At 57.2% G+C, this 11,035-nt stretch overlaps 1 pseudogene; it reads right to left on the bottom strand.

The window, feature by feature from the left end:
• Positions 1–657: 657 nt before the first annotated feature.
• LOC122115621 lies at positions 658–10,084 on the bottom strand (annotated as a pseudogene).
• Positions 10,085–11,035: the final 951 nt, after the last annotated feature.

Raw genomic sequence — 11,035 nt, 5'->3', positions numbered from 1 at the left:
GAATCCCCGGCTGTGGGAATCCCCAGATGTGAGAATCCCTGGATGCGAGAATCCCCAGATGTGGGAATCCCCGGATGTGAGTTTCTGGATGTGAGATTTCCCCAGATGTGGGAATTCCCTGGTCTGAGAATCCCCGGATGTGGGAATCCATGGATATGAGAATCCCCGGATGTGGGAATCTCTGGATGTGAGAATTTCTGGATGTGAGAATCCCCGGATGTGAGAATCTCTGGATGTGAGAGTCTGTATGTAGGAATCCCCGGATGTGAGAGTCTCTGGATATGAGAATCCCCGGATGTAAAAGTCCCCGGATGTGAGAGTCTCTGGTTGTGAGAATCCCCGGGTGTAAAAGTCCCCGGATGTGGGATTCCCCGGATGTGTAAATACATCCCCGGGAATCCCCGGATGTGTCACCAGAAGTGAGAATCCCCAGATGTGAGAATCCCCGGATGTAGGAATCCCTGGATGTGAGAATCCCCGGATGTAGGAATCCCTGGATGTGAGAGTCTGTATGTGGGAATCCCCAGATGTGGGAATCTCTGTATTTGAGTATACCTGGATGTTTAATACCCGGATGTGAGTCCCTGGATGTGAGAAGGCGCAGGCCAGGATCTGCCATAGCCCCAGGGAAGTTGGGGGTTGGGGGTCGGGTCGGGGTCAGAAGTCGGGGATCAGGTGGTCGCAGGCACAGAGCGGTCTGGGTGTACAGCAGGGCTGCAGGCACGGGCTCCAGGTGTTGTGTGCAGGGGCGAGGGGCGGGGCCACGAGGGGGCGGCGCGTGTGCAGCATCCGGGCCACCGCGGCCTCCACGCGTCTGCGCGTCGCCATCGGGCCCTGCAGCGGGCAGGTCTCCCCCGGGTCCGCCGTCAGGTCAAAGAGCAGTGGCCGCAGGTGATGGGTCATTCGCCGCCCCGAGCAGGCACAGGCAGGGAAACCGAGGCAGGTGCCCGAGCCCGGCGAGTCGAAGCGCGGAGTGGCGAAGTGCAGCTTCCACACCGTGAGGCCTGCGGGGGGTGGGGGGAGAAAGGAGTAACATCCAGGGCCTCACATCCGGGGATTCCCATCCGGGAATTCACATCCAGAACATCACATCCAGGGATTCACATCCGGGCATTCACATGCAAGACCTTACATCCGGGCATTCCCATCCAGGACTTCACATCTGGGTATTCACATCCGGGGATTCCCATCTCGGACCTCACATCCGGGAATTCACATCCGGGACCTCACATCCAGAACCTTACATCCGGGGCTTCACATCCGGGGATTCACATCTGGGGCTTCACATCCGGGGATTCACATCCGGGGCCCCACATCCGTGCATTCACATGTGGGACCTCACATCTGGGGACTCACATCCATGGCCTCACATCCAGGGATTCTCATCTGGGACCTCACATCCAGGGATTCCCATTTGGGACCTCACATCCGGGGCCTCACATCCGGGGATTCCCATCTCATGCCTTCCATCCAGGTCCTCACATCCCAGGATTCCCACATCCGGGGCCTCACATCCAGGGATTCTCATTCAGTACCTCACATCCGGGAATTCCCATCGGGGACTTCACATCCAGGACCTTACATCCGGGGATTCCCATCTCATGCCTTCCATCCAGGTCCTCACATCCCAGGATTCCCACATCCGGGGATTCCCACATCCAGGGGTCTCCCACCCCCAGGCCTTGCATCCGGGTCCCTGCACGCATGCATGCAGCTCCCTCTCCCGCCCCGGGGCCCAGCGGAGGTCAAGGCACTCACTTGGGTGGTTGAACCAGCGCACGGCGTGCAGCCGGGCCTCGCAGTAGTGCAGCAGGAAGTCGTGGCCTGCGGCCTGCGCCATCCTCAGCAGCCCGGGCATCAGGTCCCGGCCTTCTACCTCCCTGCGGGACCTGGATGTGCAGGCTTCTGAGCGCTCAGAGACCCAGATGTGCAGGCCCGAGCCCCCAGAGACCCGGATGTGCAGGCCAGAGATCCCAGAGACCTGGATGTCAAGGCTTGAGCCTTTAGAGACCCGGATGTGCAGGCTTCTGAGCCCTCAGAAACCTGGATGTGCAGGCTTCTGAGGCCTTCAAGACCCGGATGTCCAGGCTCTTGAACACTCAGAGACCCAGATGTGCAGGCTTCTGAGCGCTCAGAGGCCCAGATGTGCAGGCCAGAAATCCCAGAGACCCGGATGTCCAGGTTTCTGAGCCCCCAGAGACACGGATGTGCAGGCCTGAGATCCCAGAGACCCAGATGTGCAGGCTTCTGAGCCCTCAGGGACCCAGATGTGCAGGCCTGAGCCCTCAGAGACCCGGATGTCCAGGCCTGAGACCTGGGCCTAGGTACTCAGAGACCTGGATGTGCAGCCCTGATGCCTTAGAGACCCGGATATGAAGGCCTGAGTCCTCAGAGACCCAGATGTCTAGGCTTCTGAGTGCTCAGAGGCCCAGATTTGCAGGCCTGAGCCCTTAGTTACCCGGATGTAAAGGCTCCTGAGCCCCCAGAGACCCGGATGTGCAGGTCTGAGCCCTCAGAGACCCGGATGTGCAGGCTTCTGAGCAACCAGAGACCCGGATGTGTGGCCTCAGCCTCCCCCGCTCGGGATCCCCGAGGCCCCGGATGACCCCCCTTCTCCTCCACCCCGTGGGGACGCAGGCCGGCGAACTTCTACCTGTCCGCCGGAACCCAGCCCCGGGCCAGGCGCACCACGGTGGGGAACAGGTCCATGAGGCTGGTGGGCTCAGGCACCAGGCGCCCTGCGGGCAGCATCCCGGGCCAGCACACCAGCCCAGGGACCCGGACGCCGCCCTCCCAGCTGCCCACTTTGCCACCTGCAAGGGGGGGCGAAGGGCGAAGGTCAAGGGGAGGGGTCGGGCCGCGTGGGAGGCCCCGCCCACCCTGCCTCAGTTTTCCCCTAGCCTCGGTGCATGCTGTTGGAACCCCCGAGGCGGGCGCCCCAGCCCGGGCCTCCAGCGAGGCACTGTGGTCAGACGTGAAGTAGACGAGGGTACGGCGCCTCAGCCCCGCGCCGTCCAGCTCTGCCAGCAGTCGCCCTGCGGGGGGGGAAAATGGGTCCGTGCCTCAGTTTACCCCCAGCATCCACCATGCCTCGGTTTGCCCCCAACATGCACCGTGCCTCAGTTTACCCAACATGCATTGTGACTCAGTTTACAAATTTCCATCGTGCTTCAGTTTATCCCCAATGCCCAGTGACTCAGTTTACCAAACAGGCACCGTGCCTCAGTTTACCCCCAACGCTCACCGGGCCTCAGTTTACCCAAATGCACCGTGCCTCAGTTTACCCCCAACATGCACTGTGCCTCAGTTTAACCCCAACATGCACTGTGCCTCAGTTTACCCAAATACACTTTGCCTCAGTTTACCCAAGTGCACCGTGCCTCAGTTTACCCCTATATTTGGGCCTCAGTTTACCCAAGTGCACCGTGCCTAAGTTTACCCAAATGCACCGTGCCTCAGTTTACCCCAACCCGCCGACCCCGTCCCCGTGCCTCAGTTTACCCCATCCCGGTGCCTCAGTTTACTCAACCCACTCACCTCGTCCCCGTGCCTCAGTTTACCCAACATGCACCATGCCTCAGTTTACCCAACATGCCTAGTGACTCAGTTTACCCAACATGCACCATGCCTCAGTTTGCCCAACATGCCCAGTGACTCAGTTTACCCAAATACACTGTGCCTCAGCTTACCCCAATACCCAGTGACTCAGTTTACACAACATGCACCGTCCCTCAGTTTACCCCTATACGCGGGCCTCAGTTTACCCACATCCACCGTACCTCAGTTTACCCAAATGCACCGTGCCTCAGTTCACCCTGAACATGCACCGAGCTTCAGTTTACCCAACATGCACCGTGCCTCAGTTTACCCAAGTGCACCTTGCCTCAGTTTACCCCCAACATGCCCAGTGACTCAGTTTACCCAAATGCACCGTGCCTCAGTTTACCCAAACCCCATGCCTCAGTTTATCCCCAACACACTGACCCTGTCCCCGTGCCTCAGTTTACCCAAATGCACCGTGCCTCAGTTTACCCAAGTGCACCGTGCCTCAGTTTACCCCAATCCATTGACCCCGTCCCCGTGCCTCAGTCTCCCTATCCCGCTCACCCCACCCCCGTGCCTCAGTTTCCCCCATCCCAAGCACCGTGCCTCAGTTCCTGCCGCCCCGCACTCACCCACCATCCAGTCGAGCTCCTCCACGTTGTCGCCGTAAGCGCCGTGCGCGCTCGGCCCCGGAAGGCAGGTGAGGTGACCAGCGGGACGTGGACGTGGAAGAAGGAGACGAGAAGGAGGAAGGGGCTGGCCTGGTGCCTGCGGACCCACGTCAGACCCCGCCCCCCTCAGCAATAACCTCACCAATAACCGACCTGATCAGGTATTGCCAATAATCGATCAGATGATCGATAATTGATCCTGATCTGATCAGATATTACCAATAATCAATCCTGATGTGATCGATAATACCAATAATCAATAGTGATCTGATCAAAAATACCAATAATCGATCGTGATCCGATCAGTTATTACCAATAATCGAACAGATCTGATCAGTTATTACCAATAATCAAACATCTGATCGATATGACCAATAATAGAACATGAGCTGATCAGATATTACTAATAATCGAACAGGATCTGATCAATAATACCAATATTCGATTGTGATGTGATCGATAATACCAATAATCGAACATCATCTGATCGATAATACCAATAATTGGACATGAGCTAATCAGTTATTACCAATAATCGAACATCATCTGATCGGTTATTACCAATAATCGATCATGATCTGATCAATACTACCAATAATCGATCATGATCTGATCTGAGGTCTACCAGATGTCTCTACAGATCTACTAGATGGAACATCCGGGGACCTGAGGTCTACCAGATGTCTATAGAGATCTACTGGATGTACATCCGGGGATCTGAGGTCTACCAGAGGATTTGAGGTTGACAGTTGACTATAGAGATCTACTGGATATACATCTGGGCACCTGAGGTCTACCAGTTGACTATAGAGATCTAGTAGATGTACATCTGGGGATCTGAGGTCTACCAGATGTCTATAGAGATCTACTGATGGAACATCCAGGGATTTGAGATTGACCAGTTGACTATAGAGATCTACTGGATGTACATCCGGGGATCTAAGGTCTACCAGTTGACTATAGAGATCTAGTAGATGGCATCTGTCCCCCTCCCCGACACCAGGCTGACCTGTGCATGAAGGCCTCAGCCTCCTGCAAGAAGAGCCCCGCGCTGGCCTCAAACCTCAGAGGCTGCTGGACGACCTGGTGATCCCTCATCAGGAAGCAGTCGGCATGGACGATGAAGACACCCAGGAGGTGGGAGGTGCAGGCCAGGAGCAAGGCCCCACATACAGGGCCAGCACCCAGGGCACCCAGCGCAGGCCCAGCAGGCCCGTGAGCTTCCCAGAGTCCAGGCAGAGCCGGGAAAGCAGCAGCAGCTGAGCCCCCAGGTCCAGGGGCCCTTGCAGACGCGCTCGCTTCTCCAAGGGCTCCGCTTGCAAGCAGTCCCCCATCAGGGTGAAGAGGACCCCGAAGAAGGAGTCAAACCCGCGGTTCAGGGGGTGTTGGCAGTGGTCAGTGGGGGACTCACAGTTGAGGCCCAGGTGCCATTTGCCTGGAGGGGAAGAGACGGATGGACGAGTGAATGGATAGGTGGATGGGTGCATGGATGGGTGGATGGATGGGTGGGTGGATGGTTGGGTGGGTGGATGGATGGATGAATGGATGGATGGGTGGGTGGATGGATGGATGGATGAATAGGGGAATGGGTGGATGGATGGATGGCTGGATGGATGGATGCACAGTGGATGGATGGATGGGTGGATGGGTGGATGGATGGATGGATGGGTGGGTGGATGGATGGATGGATGGGTGGATGGATGGGTGGGTGGGTGGATGGATGGATGGGTGGGTGGATGGATGGATGGATGGATGAATAGGTGGATGGGTGGATGGATGGATGGATGAGTGGATGGATGGATGGATGGGTGGATGGATGGATGGATGGATGGATGGATGGATGGATGGGTGGATGGATGGATGGATGGATGGATAGATGGATGGGTGGATGGATGGGGGATGGGTGGATGGATGGATTGGTGGATGGATGACTTCTCTCTTACCTATGAGGCCGGTGGCGTATCCCTGCTCCTGCAGGATCTTGGCGAAGGTGATCTTGGAGGTGGGCAGCCCGCCCGACACGGCTGCCCACTGCAGCACGCGCGCCCCGTTGGTGGTCACCATGCCTTTCAAGAGAGAGGAGAAGGACCCTAGGTCAGTGATGATGGCGTCCCGGGTCAGGAGGGGGCATCTAGCACCTTCAGGGGGAAGGCCTGCTGTGTCTGGGATAGCCTGGGACCTGCCCACCCGGGTGGAAAGGACCCCAGCCCTGGGAGCCCCCGGGGGAAACCAATATGGCATCACTTCCGGTTTCCTGGCGTTTCAGGGGGAAGTCCCAGAGTCTCAGGAATTTGAACCTGAGATCCTCAGAGTAATCCTCCCCTCCCTCTAGTGGACCTCAGTGCCCTAGATGTTGAGCCTCAGTTCCCTGGTTGTTGGACCTCAGGTCCCCGGATGTTTGATGTTAGTATCCCGGATGTTGGCCCTCAGATCCCCGGATGATGGAGTTCAGTGCCCTGTATGGTGGATATCAGGACCCCAGATGTTGGACTTCAGTTACCCGGATGTTGTAGCTCAGTTCCCTGGATGTTGGGTCTTACAACCCCGGATATTGGAGCTTAGATTCGGGTATGTTGGCCCTCAGATCCCCAGATGTTGGAGCTCTGTTCCCCGGATGTTGGGGCTCAGGTTCCCGGATGTTGGATCTTAGTACCCCGGATGGTGGATGTCAGGTCCTCGGATGTTGGAGTTCAGTTCCCAGAATGTTAGGCCTCAGATCCCCGGATGTTGGATCTTAGTACAATGGATGTTAGAGATAAGGTCCCCGGATATTAGAGTTCAGTGCCCCGGATGTTTGTGCTCAGATCCCCGGATGTTGGATCTTAGTAACCCGGATGTCAGAGATGAAGTCCCTGGATGTTAGAGCTCAGTGCCCCGGATGTTGGTGCTCAGTTCCCCGGATGTTGGGTCTCAGATCCCCAGATGTTGAATATCAGGTCCACGGATGTTGGATCTTAGTATCCCGGATGTTGGCTCTCAGATCCCCGGATGTCCTGCCCCCACCTCCCCCCCACCGCTCCCTCCATTCCCCAGATGTCCCACCCCCCCATACCAACCCAGGCGCACAGGGTAGCGTCCCGTCAGGAAGGCCGCACTGCTCAGGCTGCAGACGGATGCTGCCGCCAGGTGCTGGGTCAGCCGCACGCCATCCCAGGCCAGGCCGTCCAGGTACAGGGTGCTGTGGGGGGAGAGGGAAACTGAGTCACAGCCAAGAACATATGGGGACCTGGGGTCTAACATCCGGGGATCTAATGCCCAACATCCCAGGAGCTGAACTCCAACATCCGGGGCCCTGAGATCCCACATCCGGAGATCTAAGATCCAACATCCGGGGACCTGAGATCCCACATCTGGGATACTAAGATCCAACCTCTGGGGACCTGAGGTCCAACATCCGGGGATCTAAGATCCAACATCTGGGGCCCTGAGATCCCACATCCAGGGTACTAAGATTCTATATCTGTGGACTGGGCTCCTACATCCGGGGATCTAAGGCCCAACATCCGGGGACCTGAAGGCCTACATCCGGGCAACTAAGATCCAACCTCTGGGACCTGAGCTCAAACATCCGGGTACCTGGTCTCCAACATCTGGGACACTAAGATCCAACATCCAGGGATCTGATATCCAACATCCGGGGGCCTGATCTCTAACATCTGGGGTACTAACATCTAACATCCGGGAACCTGATTTCCCACATCTGGGGTATACTAAGATTTAACATCTGAGGACCTGATCTCCAACATCCGGGGCACTAACATCCCACATCCGGGGATCTGATATCCAGCATCCGGGGACCTGATCTTCAACATCCAGGGAACTGAGATCTAACATCCTGGGAATTGAACTCCAACATCCGGGGACCTAACATCCAACATCCGGGGACCTGGGGTCCACTAGATGTCTATACAGTTCTCCTGGTGGAACATCCGGGGAACTGAGCTCTAACATCCAGGGTACTAACATGTAACATCCGGGGACCTGATATCCAACATCCGGGGCAGTAAGATTCAACATCCGGGGACCTGATCTCCAACATCGGGGACCTGATCTCCAACATCCGGGGACCTGATCTCCAACATCCGGAGCACTAACATCTAACATCCGGGAACCTGATTTCCCACATCCGGGGCATTAAGATCTAACATCCGTGGACCTGTCCTCCAACATCCAGGGCACTAACATCCCACATCCGAGGATCTGATATCCAACATCCGGGGTACTAACATCTAACATCCGGGGACCTGATATCCAACATCCAGGACACTAAGATCTAACATCCAGGCACCTGGGCTCCTACATCCGGAGGAATAAGATCCAAATCCGGGGCACTGAGCTACAACATCCAGGGTACTAATATCTAACATCCGGGGACCTGAGCTCCCACATTCGGGGCACTAACCTCCAACATCTGGGGACCTGAGCTCCTACATCCGGGGCACTGAAGTCCAATATCTGGGGACATGATCTCCCACATCCGGGGTACTAAGATTTAACATCCAGGGACCTGATATCCAACATCCGGGGCACTAACATCCAACATCCGGGGACCTAGTCTCCAACATCCGGGGGTACTAACATCCAACATCCAGGGAACTGAAGTCCAACATCCAGGAACCTGATTTCCCACATCCGGGGTATTAAGATTTAACATCCGGGGACCTGATATCCAACATCCGGGGCACTAAGATCCAACATCCCGGGATTTGGTATCCAACATCCACGATACTAACATCCAACATCCGAGGAACTGAGTTACTAGATGTCTATACAGTTCTCCTGGTGGAACATCCAGGGATCTGAGCTCCCACATCCGGGTAACTAAGGCCCTACATCCGGGCCTCCCCCTCTGCTCACCGCAGGCTGCGGTTCCCGAAGCTGCCCAGGTCGCCCAGGCCCAGGTCGTCGGCCAAGAGCAGCAGGAAGTTGGGGCGCGAGGGGGCAGGGCCTGCGCAGGGGCCAGGGGAGAGGAGGAGGAGGAGAAGGAGGAAGACGAGGGATGGGGCTGTGCAGCTGCTGTGCGACCTGAGGAGGAGAAAGAGGATGGGTGGATGGATGGGTGGATGGATGGATGGATGGATAGGTGGATGGGTGGATGGATGGATGGATGGGTGAATGGATGGGTGGATGGATGGATGGTTGGATGGATGAGTGGATGGGTGGATGGGTGGATGGGTGGATGGATGGATGGGTGGGTGGGTGGATGGATGGATGGATGGATGGGTGGATGGATGGGTGGATGGTTGCATGGATGGATGGGTGGATGGATGGATGGGTGGGTGGGTGTATGGATGGATGGATGGGTGCATGGATGGGTGGGTGGATGGATGAATGGATGGATGGGTGGATGGATGGATGGGTGGGTGGATGGATGGATGGATGGATGGATAGGTGGATGGGTGGATGGGTGGATAGATGGATGGGTGGATGGATGGATGGGTGGATGAATAGGTGGATGGGTGGATGGATGGATGGGTGGAGGGATGGGTGGATGGATGGATGGGTGGATGGGAGGAGGGATGGGAGGACTCCCCCTTCCTCCAGTCCCTCTCCTGACCAACATGGTGCCCAGGATTGCGTCCTTCCCATGATGCTCCCCGTTTCCTGGAAGAGAAGGACGGAAGCAGGAAGTGGGGAAGAGCTGAGGAACATCTGGCCACCCCAGGGCCAGGCTGCTGTTGCCCCCACCAGTACATCAGCCCCTCACCTTGTCTTTCCAGGCTTGTGGCGGGGCCCTGAAGCCCCCACCCCGGGGCATGGTGGGACATCCGGGGGGGGCTCTAAAAAGCAATCGAAGCCCCCCAAACCCGGGTCCCCACACCTCTCCCCGTGTTCCAGAGGACGAACTCACATCCACAGTTCTCTGCCATCAGCGCCTGGGCCTGTTGCTCTCCCTGCCAGCCAGGAAGCTTGCAGGGCTCAAATGTCCACGTCACTCCCGCAGCCAGAACTCCACAAACCCCCTCCAAAATAAAAGTCCCCTTGTTCCTTGGAAAGGAACAGGATGTGGTGCTGAAGGGGTAGGCAGGGAAGGAAGGGAAAAGCCCGGAGTTGCTGGGCTGGGCGCCAAGAAATTGCCAGGCCTGGCAGAGGCAGGAGGAAGGGGAGGAGGGAAACCTCAAGAACTACATGGAGGGCTGCAATAAGAGTCAGGACCATCAGGGAGCGTGGCCTGTGCCCAGGGGGCGTGGCCTGTGCTCAGTAGGGCGTGGCCAGAGCTCAGGAGGGCGTGGCCTGGGCTGGGGAGGAAGTGAGGGACTCAGGAGGGCTTGGCCTGCTCTGGGGGGCGGAAGTGAGGAAGAATTCCATCCAGAAGCAGCATGGCTGCTTTATTGCCTCCGAGTCTGGGAAAGGACCCCAACGGCCAAAGCGCAGCTGGAGCCAAGGTGTGGAGTGCCCGCTCCACCACATCCGGGTTCCACCTCTCACATCTGGGTCTCAACCCTTCACATCTGGGTCCCAACCCTCACATCCGGGTCCAAACCCCTCACATCCGGGTCCTGGCGCCTGCCAGTGGACCTGGAGTTAAGTGACATCCTGGTACTCGCCTCCACATCTGGGTTCCCGGACCTGGAGATCCCTAACATCCGGGTACCCACCCCACATACGGGTTCACAGACCTGGAGGTCCCTAACATCTGGGTACTCACCCCACATCCAGGTTCATGGACCTGGAGGTCCCTAACATCTGGGTACTCACCCCACATCCAGGTTCATGGACCTGGAGGACCCTAACATCCGAGTACCCAGCCCACATCCGGGTTCACTGACCTGGAGGTCCCTAACATCTGGGTACTCACCCCACATCCAGGTTCATGGACC

Source organism: Dipodomys spectabilis, unplaced genomic scaffold, assembly GCF_019054845.1.
Source record: "Dipodomys spectabilis isolate Male_0828 unplaced genomic scaffold, ASM1905484v1 ptg000122l, whole genome shotgun sequence".
Taxonomy (NCBI): domain Eukaryota; kingdom Metazoa; phylum Chordata; class Mammalia; order Rodentia; family Heteromyidae; genus Dipodomys; species Dipodomys spectabilis.
This window is presented reverse-complemented; position numbering and strand designations above follow the sequence as displayed.